Genomic DNA, 18,371 nt, shown 5'->3' with positions numbered 1-18,371 from the left:
GATTGCTGGATCATGCCTCCTTTAAGTGTTGACTGCTCTACCCAGTAGAGCTTCCAGCCTTATCTTCACTAGTTTCAAGCATTCCATGTTGTTATCAGCAGGAGGCTCCCAGGCATTCTGGAAGCTCTGCATGGGAGTAGAAAGGCTACTGTTGATGTAGCTGCCTGGACCTACAGCAAAGAGCCAAGAAAAAACAAATCGCTTAACACCGTGTGCACCTGACTCACCCAGAGCTGGCATAGCCAACGGAGTCTGCAGAACTACGTAAATCCCTCCAAGCAGTCTATCTCTTCACTAGCTACAGAACACAGTGTTATCTTTTAGTTTTTAGTTATTGTTGGACTCCTTTTGACCCCACAGACTGCAGCACGCCAGGCTTCCCTGTTCTTCACTTTCTCCCAGAGATTGCTCAAATTCATCTCCATTGGGTCAGTGATGCTATCTACCATCTCAACCTCTTTCATCCCCTTCTGCTCCTGCTTTCAATCTTTCCCAGCATCAGGGTCTTTTCCAGTGAGTCAGTTCTTCACATCAGGTAGCCAAAATATTGGAGTTTCAGCTTCAGCATCAGTCCTTCCAATGAATATTCAGGGTTTATTTCCTTTAGGATTGATTGGTTTGATCTCCTTGCAGTCCAAGGAACTCTCAAGAGTCTTCTCCAACACCATGATTCGAAAGCATCAGTTCTTTGGCATTCAACCTCAGACAGCAATACTCTCTTATTTCTGAAGCTAGAAAGCCAACCAACAAGATCTTTAGAAAGGAAAAAACAGCTTTCACCGGAGGGATGGGGTCTTGTCTTTTATTGTTGCTGTCAGTACTTCTGGACCTCAGAGAGAGGACTCCCCAGCAAGAACCTGTAACTAAAGTGGCTTTTTTAGATATAAACCTTCAAATCAACGTGTAATGGACCAGCAAATTGTTGTTCAAAAACTGGGAATTCCCTGGTGGTCCAGTGGTTAGGACCACGCTTTCACTGCCCAGGGCATGGGTTCAGTCCCTGGTTGGTGAGTCACGCAGTGTAGCAATACAAAAATACATAGATAAATAAATATAAAAATGAAAATCTTAGTCAAAGAAGAATTATGCTGTAACCCGGAAAAAAAAAATTAACCTAAAATCAGGAAAGAATTGGTCACCCCCCCCTCCCACCAAAGAGAAAAGAAAACAACAGGAAGAAAAGTGGGTCTAAGAAACAAATGCTGGTAGTGTTTATCCCAGTGTTTTTGAGTGAGAGGTTATATTGGCCTATTCAGTTCTAGAGGCAAGTAAATTATTGCTTTGGAGCTGGATGAGTTTGGTTCTATGAAACATTCATACATAAAACAGACATCCTCATATCTGATTCCATGCTCAGCAAGCAGTCTGCCCTTAGAATCTGATTCTCAGGTGCTGGTCACAGGACACAAATGTTTTAGCCGTTGGCTATTCTATTTTTATTAATAACTTTCATTGTGAATAAACTGGTGCTCTGATTTTGAATACCAGTTTCTGGAAGCTTGACTATGCTCTGGGAGATAAATCCACAATCTATAATAAATTGGATTTCTAAGCCTGTAAGACTGACGGCCAGAGCCTCACCCCGGTGAATCATCAAAGTAAAACTTTGCCCTGGAGGACCTTTTGGGCTCCTGGAAGCTGCCTGACTGGTTGCTGGTCAGTATCCTTCCTATTCATACTCTCAAAGTTTTAAGACCTAGTGAGGGTTTTATCTATATTCAAGGACTGGCAGGATAGAATTGTGTTTGGGATCCTGGTCTGGAGTCAGAGTCCATGTTTAACTTTAGCAAATTGCATAATCTTTCCATTTCAATTTTTCTCACCTGTGATCTAGGGATAACAAAAGTGTCCACTTCATAGAATTGTTTGGAAAAAAAACATGAGGCAGCATGTTAAGCACTTCATGCAGTGCCTAGCATGAAATGATGCTTAATAAATAGTAGTTACTTTTATTGTTATAGCTCTCACTAGATGCCAGGCACTAAGCTAAGGCATTAATATATTTGCCCCAAATCAAACAGCTGGCAAGTGGCAGAACTGGGCATTGAACCAGGTCAAAGCTAATGTATTTGACTACTAGGTTAAACTGTCTTTGATGGCTTAACAAACACAGTGATACTTACCCTTTTGAAAAGTGTCCTCTCCTTTAAAGGAATACATTTGGAAGACTCTGTGTGTATTCCTGAGCCTATTTGTAACTCCTCTTTTGGACTTACCTAAGAAATCTGTGATATATTTTTGGAACATCTTTAACAAGGCCAAATCTTTGTTCTTTGATAGAAGATTTGATCTTCTTTAATAACTGAAACTTACTCAGTGCCAAGCCCAGTAAATAAAGTGGAGAATTACGATGGGAAATGCCTCCCTTGGTCAAAAAACATGAGGTCTAGAAAGAAGTTCCACAGTTTTGACAGAAGCAGTAAATATTTCATCATCAAAGAGTGTTTTCTATTGTTACTTCACTCTCCTGCCACACTGGTTTTATATGAGGTGAAGTTGTAAATATATATTGTTACTAATAAATTAGATTAATTTCAAATTGTTGAATTATTGTAACTAAAGACTAATTAGTGGATTAATATAAACATAAGGAAAGATCCCAGTGAAGGCTTTGTCCTTTTAACAGTTCAATTATTGACATGAAAATATGCTCATCAAACCTGTAAGTCAAACAAAACTGGAAATGGGTGATTTTAGAAAAGCAGGCAGAGGCTGGCAGTTGAAAATTTAGCAGACTTAAATGTAAGGTGCTTTACTTCAAGCTAGAAAAAATAACTGCATGTACAAGATAAACAATACAGCATAGCAGAAGCGCATGAAAAAAATGCTTGAAAGTTTGAGTAGATAAGAACTCAATCTAAGTTAATAACTGCCAAGAAAAATACTATGATATTAAGCTAAATTAAAGGAAGCATAAGACCAAACAAATCTTTTACCTTTTACTAAAAAAAAAAATAATAAAGGAAGTATAGATTCTGGACAAAGGAGGTGACATACTCTGCTGATTAGCTTTCTAGAAATGACAATATTGGGTTTCCCTGATGGCTCAGCAGGTAAAGAATCCGTCTGTAATGCAGGAGACACAGGAGACTTGGGTTTGATCCCTGGGTCAGGAAGATCCCTTCGAAGAGGAAAATGGCAACCCACCAACCCACTCCAGTATTCTTACTTGAATAGTCCCATGGACAGAGGAGCCTGGTGGGCTAGTCCAAAGAGTTATAAAGAGTCAGATAAGACGGAACAACTAAGCACAGGATCAAACTGTATTTGGGAGAGAGTAATCATGATGGTAAAATAATATAAGAAATGTTGAGTTGTTAGGAGATACGTTGTTTGAAGGTGGAAAGACTGGGGCGGGCATGACTTGGGGAAATAATTTATTTCATTCCATTTTGTAGTCATGTGGTAGGATAAGAAATGTGAATGGAAGCTTCTCTGAGATAGATTTTTAGTTCAGGATGCAAAAGAAAGGTATAAAAGTGATAAAAAACTAAAAATGAAATGAAGGTTCAGGAAAAACTTTCTCCATCACTTGAGGTGCTCCCAGAAAGACAGAAACTCAACTTCTGTCTTTCTCCCCAAGAGAGGACTCAAGCCCATTGGATCCTATCACCACCATCCAAAAACAACCTTAACGCACCCACATGTGTTGTGAAGCTAAAGGGAACAACCATCCTGATTTTTCAAGGACTGAGGGAGTGGTTTCTTGGTGTTCAGGACTTAGAGTGCTAAAACTAGGAAAATTCTCAAGCAAATCTTGATGAGTTAATCACCCCAGAGTGAAGGAATTTTAAATAAAGTTGGTCCTTTAAGGAATGGTTAAGACAAACATAAGAGATGTGCAATCAAACCTTCCTTGAACCCACACATGAATAAATGAAGGCATTGTCCATTCTCTTCGATATGATAGAAATTTCTAGATATTTAACACTTACTTTTAAAATACCAACAGGGTTTTCCTGGAGGCTCAGCGGTAAGGAATCTTGCTGGCAATGCAGGAGACATGTGTTCGATCCCTGAGTTGGGAGGATCCCACATGCCACAGAGCAACTAATATTGAGCCTGTGCTTTAGAGCCCAGGAGCCCCATTTACTGAGGCCCATGTGCCACAGCTGCTGAAGCCTGCACACCTTAGAACCAGTGCTCAGCAACAAGAGAAGCCATCACAGTGATTAGCCTGAGCATTGCAACTAGAGAGTAGCCCCTACTCACCAAACCTAGAGAAAATCCCTGAGCAGCAACGAAGGCCCATCACAGCGAAAAATAAGTAAATAAATAAATAAATGTTAAAAATACCAGCATATATATATATATATATTAGATTTATAATGTCCTAAAACATTTTAATAGTTCCCTATGCTCTTAATCAATGTGGAATATAGATTTGTCTTTTTTTGAAAATATATTAAGAAAAAATTAGGATTAGAATATACAGCAATAAAGCAAAACATGTAAGACTTAAATTTTAAAGTCTGACAGATACTTACCTGGCAGGGGAGATACCATGATCACAAAGGTGGTTTTCCCAGGGCGAGGCTTATCCATTGCACTCCGGATGTGCTGACCCCTGCGATTTCCCCAAATGTGGGAAACTCTACTGCATAATTTGTGGTAGTGGGGGACTGTGTTCGCGCTAAAAAAAAATAAATAAATAAAGTCTGACAGAGGTGGGTTTGAACTTGCTCCTATTAAGTACAACATGTCAAGTTACTTAATCTGTGCTTTGATTTTATCTGTAAATCTAACTATAAATTGGGAATAACATTTGTACCTGCTATGCAGAACAGTACCCAGTAGACCATAATAAGCACTCAATAAATGGTAGGGACTTTACCATTATTATTAATAACCATCAATTATTATATGTTCTAAATAGCTCCAGCTGACTGCACTGTCTTCTAGATCAGTGGTTCCCAACTTTTTGGCCCCAGGAACTTGTTCCGTGGAAGACAATTTTTCCCTGAATGGAAGTGGGGGGTGGGGAGCAGCAGGTGAGTGAGCGAAACAAAGCGTATTGAACTTTGCTTCGCTCACTCCTTGCCATTCACCTCCTACTATGTGGCCTGGTTAAGGTACTATGGCCTGGGGGCTATAAGCTACTAGGGCTGTGGACCCCTGTTCTAGATGATCTGAATAAACTCTGCTGTCTGTTCATCCTAAAGGAAGTCAGTCCTGAATATTCATTGGAAGGACTGATGCTGAAGCTGAAACTTCAATACTTTGGCCACCTGGTGTGAAAAACCAACTCATTTGAAAAGACCCCTGATGCTGGGAAAGATTGAAGGTGGGAGAAGAAGGGGACGACAGAGGATGAGATGGTTGGATGGCATCACCGACTCAATGGACATGAGTTTGAGCAAACTCTGGGAGTTGGTGATGGACAGGGAAGCCTGGCGTGCTGCAGTCCATGGGGTCGCAAAGAGTTGGACACGACTGAGCGACTGAACTGAACTGAACTGATTTGTGGAATCTTAGTTCCCTAACCAGGGATTTAATGAGAGCTATGCAAGTAAAAGCACTGAGTCCTAACCACTGAACTGCCAGGGAATTTCCCCCAGAAATCTTTATTCTTTGCTAATGGTTGCTCAAATACCAAAGAGTTACTTGGACAAAGTGTGCATCTGAACTTTATTAGTTTTCTCAGAGAAGCCTAGTTTTCTAAAGCACAAGAATGAGACTTTTAAGACAGTAATTATTTTTCCTTTATAACCTTGCCCTTGACCCTATGCCGAAAAAGCAATATATAAACATGTTGCTGTTGTTTTAGTTGTTCAGTTGTATACAACTCCTTGTGACCCTGTGGACTTTAGCCTGCCAGGCTCCTCTGTCCATGGGATTTCTCAGGCAAGAATACTGGAGTGGGTTGCCATTTCCTCCTTCAGGGGATCTTCCCAGTCCAGGGATCGAACCCATATCTCCTGCACTGGCAGGCAGATTCTTTACCACGAGTCACCTGGGAAGCCACAGTATATAAACATACATTCGGGGATCAGAAAAGACTCTGTGTATAAAGGAACACGGAGGCACGCAACACGCTGTACTGACTTTCCCTCCACGCCTTCCTCTCCTCCCACCTGCAGGTCTAACCATTCCAACCCAAATCTGTGGGTCACCACTTAATCAATTGCACTTCTCACTTCAGTACTGGACAGAAATTGCCCATTCAAGTTTTTTTCTTAAACCCACAGTACTGCTCTGAGATGTACCTTGGGAGAGCAAAGTCAAGTATAGTGACATCACACACCTGTCTGTTTGGAAGTCACAGAATTTTTTTTTTTTTTAATCTCTTCAGCCCAAAGTTAACCTGTTTGAAACTGAACACTGGGAGTTGGCCTCCTGTCTAAAGGTTTAGCTGTGAGTAAACAATCTAAAAAATTTTTTTAAAGACCTTGTTTTTGATCAGACTGTTCAAAGAAGGACTTTTGTGGGTAAAAGTTCACTAGGCTGAAACAATAGAAACATTGGAGAGTGGACTATGGCCTTCACTGTTAAAGCAGAAGGTCTTAGTTCACCTTTGCTGACCTCCATCATAGGAGAGTATAGATACACTTAGTTCACATTTCAGAACATTTTGCAAATTGATCTTTTTTATAAGAATATTAGTTATTTCTATTTATTTGGATATGCCAGGGTCTTAGTTTAGACACATGGGATCTAGTTCCCTAGATCCTAGCACAGGGATCAAGCCGGGCCCACTGCATTGAAAGCGCTGAGTCTTAGTCACTGGGCCACCAGATAAGTCCCCAGTCGATCTTTAATATAATAATAGAATAATCCCTTACAAGATACTGTGTTCAGCAGTTGGGCATTTATCTAGGTCTAAGAAAAATGGGGAACAAATTTCAGCAGGGTTGATCTTCACTAAGCAAATAACCTCCTGAATCATTTTTTTTTTCTCCTGAATCATTTTTTTTTTTTAATCGACTACACAACTTTTTCCTGAATCATTTTTAATGATTAGAAAGTGAAAGGAAAAAAGCAGCAGGAACTTTCCCACTCCCTTCTCCCGTATGGATCCCACTATAGATTCTCAAACTAACTAGAAAGACCACTCAGAACTGAAGGGATAGCCAGTCTAACACATCCCCTCACTTAAACCTTATTTTTTAGTTTTCAAGAGATAGAAAAAGTAACCGAATCCTTCATTACTGAGCCTCTAAGTTAGGAGAGGCCGAAACTTAGTACTATTTCAAGAATATGAAGGTAATTACATGTCCATGAATTTATCTATGTGTTCTAGTTGTGGTGACCATATGTCCTAAATTGTCTGGGATAGTCCAGATTTCACACAACTCATCTCAGAGGTTCTTTACTCCTCAGACCATGAAGATCAGATTCTTTTCAGTTTCTAAAATAAGATTATTTTAGCTAAAGCCTCATGTGATCGGTTAACAATAATGACGTACAAAGCTGTTTTAGGCTGAGGGAAAGATATTGAAGAATATAATCATCTTCCACCCCCTAATAACATCTTTCCAAGGTAATTACTAGTCATATTGCCTGTGTGAAAGAACAGGGGTTATCACAATTATTGTCAGAATTATCATGACCCTCTCCTCACTCTCGTGTGCGTGGAGAAGGAGAGGGAACTGGTTCATGTACCTCTGAGTTGTTCCCCTTCGAGCTGGAATTAACACACTCTCCCGGGTCCCCATTGCATCCTAGGCTCTTCACCAGCTATTTCCTCCATCATGAGTCACCATTCAATGTAGATCACTGTCTCAAACTCCTGGATAGCTCTCTTTTCAGACTGTTGTTCCCTGTGACGGGTGCAGCATCCAAATAAACGTAAGGCACAGCACACTTCTTTGTACAGTTTCATCCCTTTATTCTCCATAGCTCCACTACACAAGGAAGTGCAGGTCTATTAGATTTAGTGATTGATTGGAGTAACTTAAAGAAATCACAGTGTAGGAAAGAAAAAAAAATTTTTTTTAACCAATGCAAAATCTGTGACAGGCGCTCTATTTGAGCTGCCTTCGTGGAGATCCAATCCAGACTTCAGTTTAATCTCATTAACTAGAAACTTAGGCCATGTAGACTTGATGCTTCCAGAATGAAGTCCATATTTCACTTGCAGATCTCTCATGGCAGAGTGGTTTTAGTCTAGCGAACCTGCAAAAAGACTGTAGAAGGGAGGCCAGCATAATTAAATGCCCTGACACCACCACCACCTCCATAAGAGGAAGTCCAGAGCTGAAGAACAAAATGAGATTTGTTATAGTTGATCATTAGATTTTTTTTTGATCATTAGATATTTTTTTATAGATCCTAGTTTTAGGGTACCAATGGGAGTGCTGAATAGTGACCTTTCTAATAGTCCCAGGAAAGCAAACAAGACACTAGTTACATCTTTCCTGGATGATTGACATGTAGATAACCCAGTCTATAATCTTTCTACCACACTCTCGGGTCTGAGAACCTTGTCATTTCCTAACCTCTGCTGTGTGGCTGTCCACCTACTTTGGGAAGCTCTAACCAGTACCCAAAGAGTTGGTCTCATCCCAGTAACTTTCTCCTGCCGCTCCCAGTGGCTCATTCTCTGAGTCTGAGTTATTTAGTCCAAAAAACCCAAATGCTTCAGATATTTCTCATAGAATAGTCCAAGTGGGCACATGGGTCCTCCAAGTATGATTCCTATTTAAGTCTCCTCGCCACTGTGAGTAGCAAATATGTCTCTGTATCCTTAAAATTGACCAGGCAGTTACCGCTGGAACACAGATGCATACACATATACATACCTTTCAAAGGCAAATGTTAGATCACAGAAACAACATAAAATCTAAACTAAGGCTCTTAACCCGCTTATAAAGGGAATTCATCCCACAGATATGTCTCATTAGAATGGTGTTCTGTTGTTGTTGCTGCTGTTTTAAGTAATTTCTAATGTCTTCAGAAAGTGTTAGTCATTCAGTCATGTCTGACTCTTTGCAACCCCATGGACTGTAGCCCACTAGGCTCTGCTCTGTCCATGGAATTCTCCAGGCAAGAATACTGGAGTGGGTAGCCACTCCCTTCTCCAAGGGAATCTTCCCGACCAGGAATCGAACCTGGGTCTCCTGCACTGCAGGCAGATTCTTCACCGTCTGAGAGGAGGCATGCAATTCCCATTTCCCCTTGTGAGGATAGAGTTTAATAATTAACATTTTTATTTGTTCAACAAATATTTATTGAGCTTCAGCTTTAAGTCTGGAGAAGGGCATGGCAACCCACACAAGTATTCTTGCCTGAAGAAGTCCATGGACAGAGGAATCTGGCAGGCTACAGTCCATGGTGTTGCAAAGAGTCAGACACAACTGAGCGACTAACACACATACAACTTTAAGTCAGGCATACTCATATTCAGAATAGGGCAATGAGCAAAATAAAGCTCCCTGCCCTCATGAAGCTTACGTTCTAGTAAAGGAAACAATTTCAGTATCCATGGTAAAGAGCCTATTGTTAATATCTATAATAATGAAGATTTAATATACTCTGGATTTAACTCAGGATTATCTGCATGCACATTTTCCATGTAACCAGGAGATTTTATCTCAACTCATAGTAATTGAATGTTATTAAATACCCATTTAGTAAGGAAATGTTCAAGCGTACCCAGTCTGAAGAGCCAATTCATTGGAAAAGACCCTGACGCTGGGAAAGATTGAAGGCAGGAGGAGAAGGAGATGACAGAGGATGAGATGGTTGGATGATATCACCGACTGGATGGACATGAGTTTGAACAAGCTTGGGGAGTTGGTGATGGACAGGGAAGCCTGGCGTGCTGCAGTCCGTGGGGTTGCAAAGAGTCGGACATGACTGAGTGTGAACACCACCACCACCCAGTCTATGACCGGTTACCTCAATAGAGAGAGAATATTCATGCATCAAGTCACTATGCTTGGGCTTATTTTATGCACAAATTAGTTAATACCCTTCAGCCTCATAGCCACAGACTACTTTGCTAACCTGGCTGGTCTTTCTGCAGAGGCCTGCAGTTGGCAAGAGGAATGAAGGAATGATAGATTAGGTGTCTGTTAGCACCTCTGAGAAAACAGTTTAGCATTCGCTTCCTGATGATAGGGTTCCAAGAGGCAGGTTGGGACAATAGTGTCATTGTGATAAATGTGGCCCAGGGCAGTCTTCACACTGAAAATTCTCCAGGTTCCTTTCAGTCCCGACCGGCCAGGCAAATCAAGAGAGAGTTCTTTCCCTTTGATGAGATTCTTGGGATGGAATTTACAGTCCTTTCATTTCTGTGTTGCTTCTGTGGTATTGTCTTCTGTCTTCAAGAGAGTTTCTGAATTAAACTGTTGATGCAAATAATTTAAGAGAATTGACAAATGAGTTGTTTTGAGAATTTAAGCTGATGCCTTCTGGTATGTTTGAAGGGCCTGGCTGCTCAGGTTCTATGTATGTGAAGTATTAAGAATGAGTTCATTAGAAGAAGAAGAGAGAGCTCATTAAAAGGAGAGAGGTAGGGTTGGGAAAGAAGAATGATTCTGGGCACAGACCAGATTCATATTTGAACCCTAGGGAAAGGGAACTAAAATCAAGGGCATGCAAAACCCAAGAGTCCATTCCATAAAATCTCTGTGAGCCCTTCCATATCAGCTCTGTCACTGTGTGGAAGAAACTGAGGGTGAAGAGTGATTTTGCCAGTTGGAATTTCTGTTGTAAGAGTCTGTAATGGCCAGTACCTGGCCCCCGTCTCCAAAAAAAAAAAAAAAAAAAAAGCAGGGGCAGCACCATACCTCAGTGAGCATTGGCAACGTAGCACAGACACCAGTGGTTTCAGGTGCTTTGGGACCTGTCATCACTGTGTGTGTACAGGTTGGCTTTAGAATGGCAGGTGAGTGAGTGAAGTTGCTCAGTCGTGTCCAACTCTTTGCGACCCCATAGACTGTAGCCTACCAGGCTTCTCCGTCCATGGGATCTTCCAGGCAAGAGTACTGGAGTGGGTTGCCATTTAGAATGGCAGGATATTATGCCAAAGTGAATCAGAGAATCAGGAGAGTACATGCAGGGCTGGCTAAGTACAATAGTCAAGACTGGTTCCACAGATTTCTCACTGCCAGAGAAGTGAGCTGTAACATGGAAGGGGGAAGGTGAAAATGAACCCTGCAATACTGAACTGGAATTAGAATTATTGATAAGAGCACATTGTTTTATAATTGTGTGTGTGTGTGTGTGTGTGAGAGAGAGAGAGAGAGGGAGAGAGAGAACAAGCGAGCCTGAGCCTGTCCTCCGAGAGAGCCTACAAGTTATGACACACCAGTATGAAATAGCACACTTAGAACCTGAACTTTTCTAAATGCTCTTCTCCACTAAAGAAACCAGGATTTCTTAGGTAAGTGGCTTACTTCAGGGCTCAGGCTAGGAAAATACAAGAAAAACCTGAAATATATTGTGTCATAAAGTCAGGAAGCTTAAAGAATTTTGGAGAAATGTCAAAAGGACAGTTTGAAAGGATTCAGTTCAGTTCTGTTCAGTCACTCAGTCGTGTCCGACTCTTTGTGACCCCATGAACCGCAGCACGCCAGGCCTCCCTGTCCATCACCAACTCCCGGAGTTTACTCAAACCATGTCCATCAAGTCGGTGATGCCATCCAGCCATCTCATCCTCTGTCGTCCCCTTCTCCTCCTGCCCCCAGTCCCTCCCAGCATCAGGGTCTTTTCCAATGAGTCAACTCTTCGCATGAGGTGGCCAAAGTATTGGAGTTTCAGCTTCAGTATCAGTCCTTCCAATGAACATCCAGGACAGATCTTTAGGATGGACTGGTTGGATCTCCTTGCAGTCCAAGGGACTCTCAAGAGTCTTCTCCAACAACCACAGTTCAAAAGCATCAATTCTTCAGCACTCAGCTTTCTTCACAGTCCAACTCTCACATCTATACATGACCACTGGAAAAACCATAGCCTTAACTAAATGAACATTTGTTGGCAAAGTAATGTCTCTGCTTTTTAATATGCCATCTAGGTTAGTATCACTTTCCTTCCAAGAAGTAAGCATCTTTTAATTTCATGGCTGCAATCTCCATCTGCAGTGATTTTGGAGCCCCAAAAAATAAAGTCTGACACTGTTTCCACTGTTTCCCCATGTATTTCCCATGAAATGATGGGACCAGATGCCATGATTTAGTTTTCTGAATGTTGAGCTTTAAGCCCAGTTTTTCATTTTCCTCTTTCACTTTCATCAAGCTTTTTAGTTCCTCTTCACTTTCTGCCATAAGGGTGGTGTCATCTGCATATCTGAGGTTATTGATATTTCTCCTGCCAATCTTGATTCCAGTTTATGCTTCTTCCAGGCCAGCGTTTCTCATGATGTACTCTGCATAGAAGTTAAATAAGCAGGGTGACAATATACAGCCTTGACGTACTCCTTTTTCTATTTGGAACCAGTCTGTTGTTCCCTGTCCAGTTCTAACTGTTGCTTCCTGACCTACATGTAGGTTTCTCAAGAGGCAGATCAGGTGGTCTGTTATTCCCATCTCTTTCAGAATTTTCCACAGTTTATTGTGATCCACACAGTCAAAGGCTTTGGCATAGTCAATAAAGCAGAAATAGATGTTTTTCTGGAACATCTGGAACATGTTTTTCTCTTGCTTCTTCGATGATCCAGCGGATGTTGGCAATTTGATTTCTGGTTCCTCTGCCTTTTCTAAAACCAGCTTGAACATCTGGAAGTTCACGGGTTCACGTATTGCTGAAGCCTGGCTTGGGAATTTTGAGCATTGCTTCACTAGCTTATGAGATGAGTGCAGTTGTGTGGTAGTTTGAGCATTCTTTGGCATAGCCTTTCTTTGGGATTGGAAACTACCACTAGGCAAATCAGGGACAATTTTAACATCATAATAGTGTCAATAACAGATACCCACTGAATAAAATAAGAATCTATGAATCATAATGGTATAAATAAATTGGCAAACAAATCATAGAGAAGAGAACATTTTTCCTTGTGGTAGAATGCCAACTAAAAAATACAGTAGGAATGATAGAATTTTAAAAATCACCATTTGGCAATCATCATAGTAATACTGACTCTGGCAAGTCATCAATGGATACTAAAACTAGTGGGTAAAATTTGGTGAGAAACAAAAAGTTTATGTAGTCTCAAAGTATCTCCCTATGAAATAATTAACTTTAAAGGAAAATAGTAGTTTTAAAATAGAGACACCTGGCAGGCTCTACCTTAACAAATCATTAAAAACGAACAGTTCAACTCCTAATATTACATACTCAGATCACATCACTTCTGTGTTATTCCTGCTTAGAATGCATAACCTGAAGCTAATCATGAGGAAACATCCGACAACCCAAGTTGAGGAACTCTCTACAAAATAACTGACTTGTAACTCTTCAAATATTTCAAGGTCATGAAAGAATGAATGTGGAAAATTTCCTCTGGATTAAAGGAGACTAAAGATACTTGACAACATAATGCAATGTATGATCTGTATTTTTCTTTTACTCTAATGGACATTACTGGAACGATTGAGCAAAATTTGAATGAACTTAAAGATGAGATAACATTATTAAATCAGTATTGACTTCTTAATTTCCATAATTGCACTGTGGTTATGAAAGATACTGTCCTTGTTTTTAGGAAATATACACTAAAGTACTTAGGGGAAAATGGTATCGTGTCTATATCTTACAACAGAAAAAATTTCAGAAAAAAATGATAAGTAAATACATACACACGTACAGAGGGAGAGTGTGCAAACCCACAGTAGGTATTTTTTTTTACTTAATGATTTATTTATTTTTGCTTGTGGGGTCTTCACTGCTGCATGTGGGCTTTCTCTAGTTGCAGTGCACAGGCTTCTCATTGCAGTGGTTTCTCTTGTTGCACAGCACAGCTCTAGAGCTTTCAGCCTTCAGCAGTTGCAGCACACAGGCTCAGTAGTTGTGGCACATGGGCTTAGCTGCCCTGAGGCATGTGGGATCTTCCTGGACCAGGGATCGAACCCGTGTCCCCCACACTGGAAGTGCAGAGTCTTCACCACTGGACCACCAGGGAAGTCCCCACACAAGGTATTGACCTAGGTTACTAAGAGAAAGAGTTGACATTAACAAACAATTTACATAAAACTACTATCAGAAGTTCTGAGAACATGCCCTAAAGCCCTTTCATGTGGTACCCAGTGCCAATTTATGTTGTAAGATAAGAGAGAGCCCACACGGCAGAGGTTTGAATACCAATGAGTCATTCTTTATGTTTGAGACACTTTTATAACACTCTTCTAACAGAAAATCAATTTGATTCATCTCAACTTCTATTCACAAAATCCTCTACCAAAAATTGTTTCTTTAACTTTCATCATGTTCATGTTGAGTCACTGGAATCACAAACTCCACACAGCTCTTCTGCTTGAACAACAGAATAATTCTTTTTTTTTTTTTTGCCATGTTGTGCAACATGCAAGATCTTAGATCCTCGACCAGGGATCGAGCTAGTGCCCCCTACAGTGGAAGTGTCAGGTCTTAACCACTGGACCACCAGAGAAGTCTCAGAATAATTCGTTTTCCGATGAATAGATTTAATACAGATGAATTAAAAACATTTATGTAATATAGGGATAAAATATTTTGGACCCAAAAGTCAAACCTGATTAACAACCAGCACAGATCACAGATTACAAGAATACCACCATCCTCTTTTTGCTGTATTATTTGTTTGCTCTCTTTGCTCCATTATTTCTATATCACTTGTGGGCAGGAAGCAGCCATATTGAAATACAAATTTGTTTCTTTAAAAAAAGAAAAACAAATAGATGGTTTATTCTAAGAACTACAGGAACTTATATTCTAAACGTCCATAAATACATTTTCTAGGGACTCTTATCATCTTAGAACCCTACTACAGCTTCTCTTTAATCTTTTTAAACATCCTGTTACATAAATTGTGGCTGTATCTATAGCAGGAAGAATAATAAGATAATAATTGGTCAGACATCAAAAGCACTTGGGTGGGTCTTATAGGGACATTTAGTCTTCTCTCCCATCAACACCATGTTCTTAAAATTTTTCCCAACTACATTAATCTATTTTTTGTTTGTTTCTTCTTTTTCCTTTCCCCTAAGTAATTACTATGAATTTTTGCCAGATCAGAAATTTTTTCCAGGAAGAGACTCCAAGTATTAAGAAAGCAGACAAACAGTACCTGAAGATAAGATGTAAACTCCTTCCAGGCTCGCCTTTGATTTCTTTCTCCATATTGTGTGGGATTAATTGGTGGAGTTGCACGTCCTCAGTTTTCTATGACGGAGAGATACTGCTTGACCTATGCTAGGAATTTCCTATTAACTTTCATGGGATATGTTTGGAACTGTTCTTACCGCCTAGTATTAAATAGTAAGAACCACACAAATTGTCATATGTAGGCTGTGAATCATATAAGTATACATCCAGCAAGTATTTCTTTGTCATAAAATGTTAGGAAGAGTTTTAGAAGCCATTTAGCTTGACCTCTCTTTCATCATTTTTCTGGCAAATGGTCGCCAGTTCTGTTCTTTGTTGTAACAAGGAGCTCCCTATGGTGTGGGGCAGCCAATTCCATTGCTGGACAGCTCTCAATGTAACCCCTGCCTCTTGCTGTGATTATTTGCAGCCTCATAGAATATGTCTACCCCTCTACTGTGAAACAGCCCTTTAAACATTTGGTGACTGCTAATTCATCCTAAGCTATCACCAGCTATTGATTATTATGTCCTTTGATTTGATGATTTTTCAGATCACATTGGTAAATGCATAAACATCCAAAAATTAACAATAGTTAACTCTGGAAGGTAAATTATGGTTATGTTTTCATTTTTGCTTATGTGTAAATTCTAATTTTTGCAATAAATATTTATTCTAATAACTAACAATATTAATTATTTTTATTGAGTTTCACCTAGACACCAGGTCCTGGCATGCGTATATTATTATCCTCAGTAATCCTGAGAGACAGGAGCTATAATTATCCTCATTGTACAGATGAAGAAACTAGGGCATAGAGGAATTAAGTAATTTGCCCAAGGTCACATAGCTAAGTAAGTGGCTGAAAAGAAACTGGAAGCTACGCTTGCCTGATTCTTAAGCAATTGTCGTATAACAAGAAAAAACATTTCTCTTTGCGGGGGAGGGGGGTATTTGTTTTATTTTTAGTATTTTATACAGAAACATATACAATATGTTAGATTTGATCTGAACAGCGTAAAGTACACTGTGATTATTATGTCCTTTGATTTGGACACAATGTAATCTGTTAATGTCCCTATGACTGCATTTGATTTTTCACCTGTGATGTGAGATTACTGGCTCATATAGAGCTTTCCAAAAAATCATTTGGTTCTTAATTTTTTTTCTCCCTTGACTTTCTTTTGCCCATCCTCTGTCACTCCATCAATTCCTACCCCACAAATAACCATTTTGTCAATCTAATTGTTAACAATTTTCTGTATTCTCATATGATTAAATATAGACAAATACAAATGTACACATATTCAGTATAGGGTTTTTTTGTCACTTAAAAAACGTGATTTCAAAAAAAAAAGTGATTTTTTTTCTCTTTATTTTTTATTTAAAACAGTTTCTCATCTAAAAATCCTCTAAATCAATTGTCAGAGTACAAATGTATTCCTTTTAATGGATGCTTCTCTCTCTCTTTTTAAAGTACACAAACCTTTTATTTTATGTTCATTTTTTGGTTGAAACAAATGGCATGTGAGATCTTAGTTCCCCAACCAGGGTTCAAACCCATGCCCCCTGCATTGGAAGTATGGAGTCTTAGCCACTGAACCACCAGGGAAGTCCTTTAATGGATATTTCAAAATGTGGATATACTAAAAGTACCACAACATTGTTAATCAGCTATACCCAATACAAAATAAAAAGTTTAAAGTTTGAAAAACAAATGTGGGTATAGTAAAATTTTTTGCAACCTTTCCCCTATTGATGGCATGCATAGTATTTTTTTTTAAGATTTTTTTTTTGTTTTTTTTGATGTGGACCATTTTTAAAGTCTTTATTGAGTTTGTTACAATATTGCTTCTGTTTTATGTTTTGATTTTTTGGCCAAGAGGCATGTGGGATCTTAGCTCCCCTACCAAGAAATCGAACCCACGGTCCCTGCGTTATAAGACAAAGCCTTAACCACTGGACAAGCAGGGAAGTCCCCATCGTATTTATAGTATGTGTGTGTGTTGCCACTTGAAACAGTGTGCCAAAATATCCTTGGATATATATGTAAAACTTCGTTGTCTTTATTTCAGTAGTTTTATTTTTTTTTATTTTTATTTTTTCAGTAGTTTTATTGAGGGAATTCCCTGGTGGCCCAGGGGTTAGCACTTGTGCTTCCACTGCACAGGGCCTGGGTTTGATCCCTGATGGGAGAACTAAGATCCCACAAGCCATGCAAGGCATGGCCAGGAAAAAAAAAAAAATTATTGAAACTAGTGGTTTTGTTTGAGTAGGATAGATCCCCAGAACTGAGATTGCTGGGTCACATTTTTAAAATAATAGCTGTTGCAGCTGTTGCTTGCCAAAAAGGCTATAATAGCAACTACATGAAAATACTCTTCACTCGACATCGCTGCAGCAATATTTACAGTCTATTCAGCAACCATTCTAATAAAATCTCTGTGAAATAAGAGATCAAAGGAAACTACTTAAACATAATAGAGATTATTTACTGCAAATCAATACCAATTATAATTCTAAGTGGCGAAAATTAAAATTCTTTCATTCAAAATTAGGAACTGCACATTGAGCTTTTAATAAAAAAGATTTCCCACGTCTCTTTTATGCTTCAGTTTAAAATTTATGTATATTATACATATAAAATGTACAAATCGTAAGTACCCAGATCAGTGAGTTATTGCAAAATAAACACATCCATATAACTGCTGCCCAGGTCAAGAAATAGACACTAGCAGCACCTCAAAAGCCTTCTTCATCTCCCTTCATCGTTGCTCCCTTCCTCCTTCCTCAAGAGAACCAGTCCTGACTTTTAGCACCATAGAATAGTTTCCCTTGGTTTTGAAATATACAGAAATAGAATAATGCAATATATATTCTTCTTTATGTGTCTGGTTTATTTCCCTCAATATCATCTTTGTAAAGTTTTTCATATTGCAGATAGCAGCAGTTCACTCATTTTCATTGCTGTGTAGTAATTCACTGTATTTGTAAGATACACACTTATTCGTTCTGTTTTTGGTGGACTTTCAGGTGCTTTGGAATCTGAATCCTGTGATCCAGTGTCTCAGCCACCAATACTCCCAGCTTTTTTTTTTTTTTCTCCTCTAAAAGCAAGGCTTTATTGGGCCCTTCCAAAACAGTGGGAGGGAGCACAAACAACAGGTCTCCTTGCTTGCTGGCTTCCCTAAAGGGGAGAGAGCGAGCCT

At 39.5% G+C, this 18,371-nt stretch overlaps 1 long non-coding RNA gene and 1 other non-coding gene across 3 annotated transcripts in view; both read left to right on the top strand.

The window, feature by feature from the left end:
* Positions 1 to 18,371, top strand: part of LOC139033905 (uncharacterized) — a 109,061-nt gene that overhangs the window by 74,683 nt on the left and 16,007 nt on the right. The window lies entirely within an intron of this gene.
* Positions 4,480 to 4,638, top strand: LOC139033911 (U1 spliceosomal RNA). Its single transcript, XR_011486398.1, has one exon. It is a non-coding gene; the product is annotated as a U1 spliceosomal RNA (small nuclear RNA).

Source organism: Odocoileus virginianus, unplaced genomic scaffold (genome assembly GCF_023699985.2).
Source record: "Odocoileus virginianus isolate 20LAN1187 ecotype Illinois unplaced genomic scaffold, Ovbor_1.2 Unplaced_Contig_8, whole genome shotgun sequence".
In the NCBI taxonomy this organism is placed as follows: domain Eukaryota; kingdom Metazoa; phylum Chordata; class Mammalia; order Artiodactyla; family Cervidae; genus Odocoileus; species Odocoileus virginianus.
The sequence above is the reverse complement of the archived record's forward strand: the minus strand, read 5'-3'. Positions and strand labels throughout refer to the sequence as shown.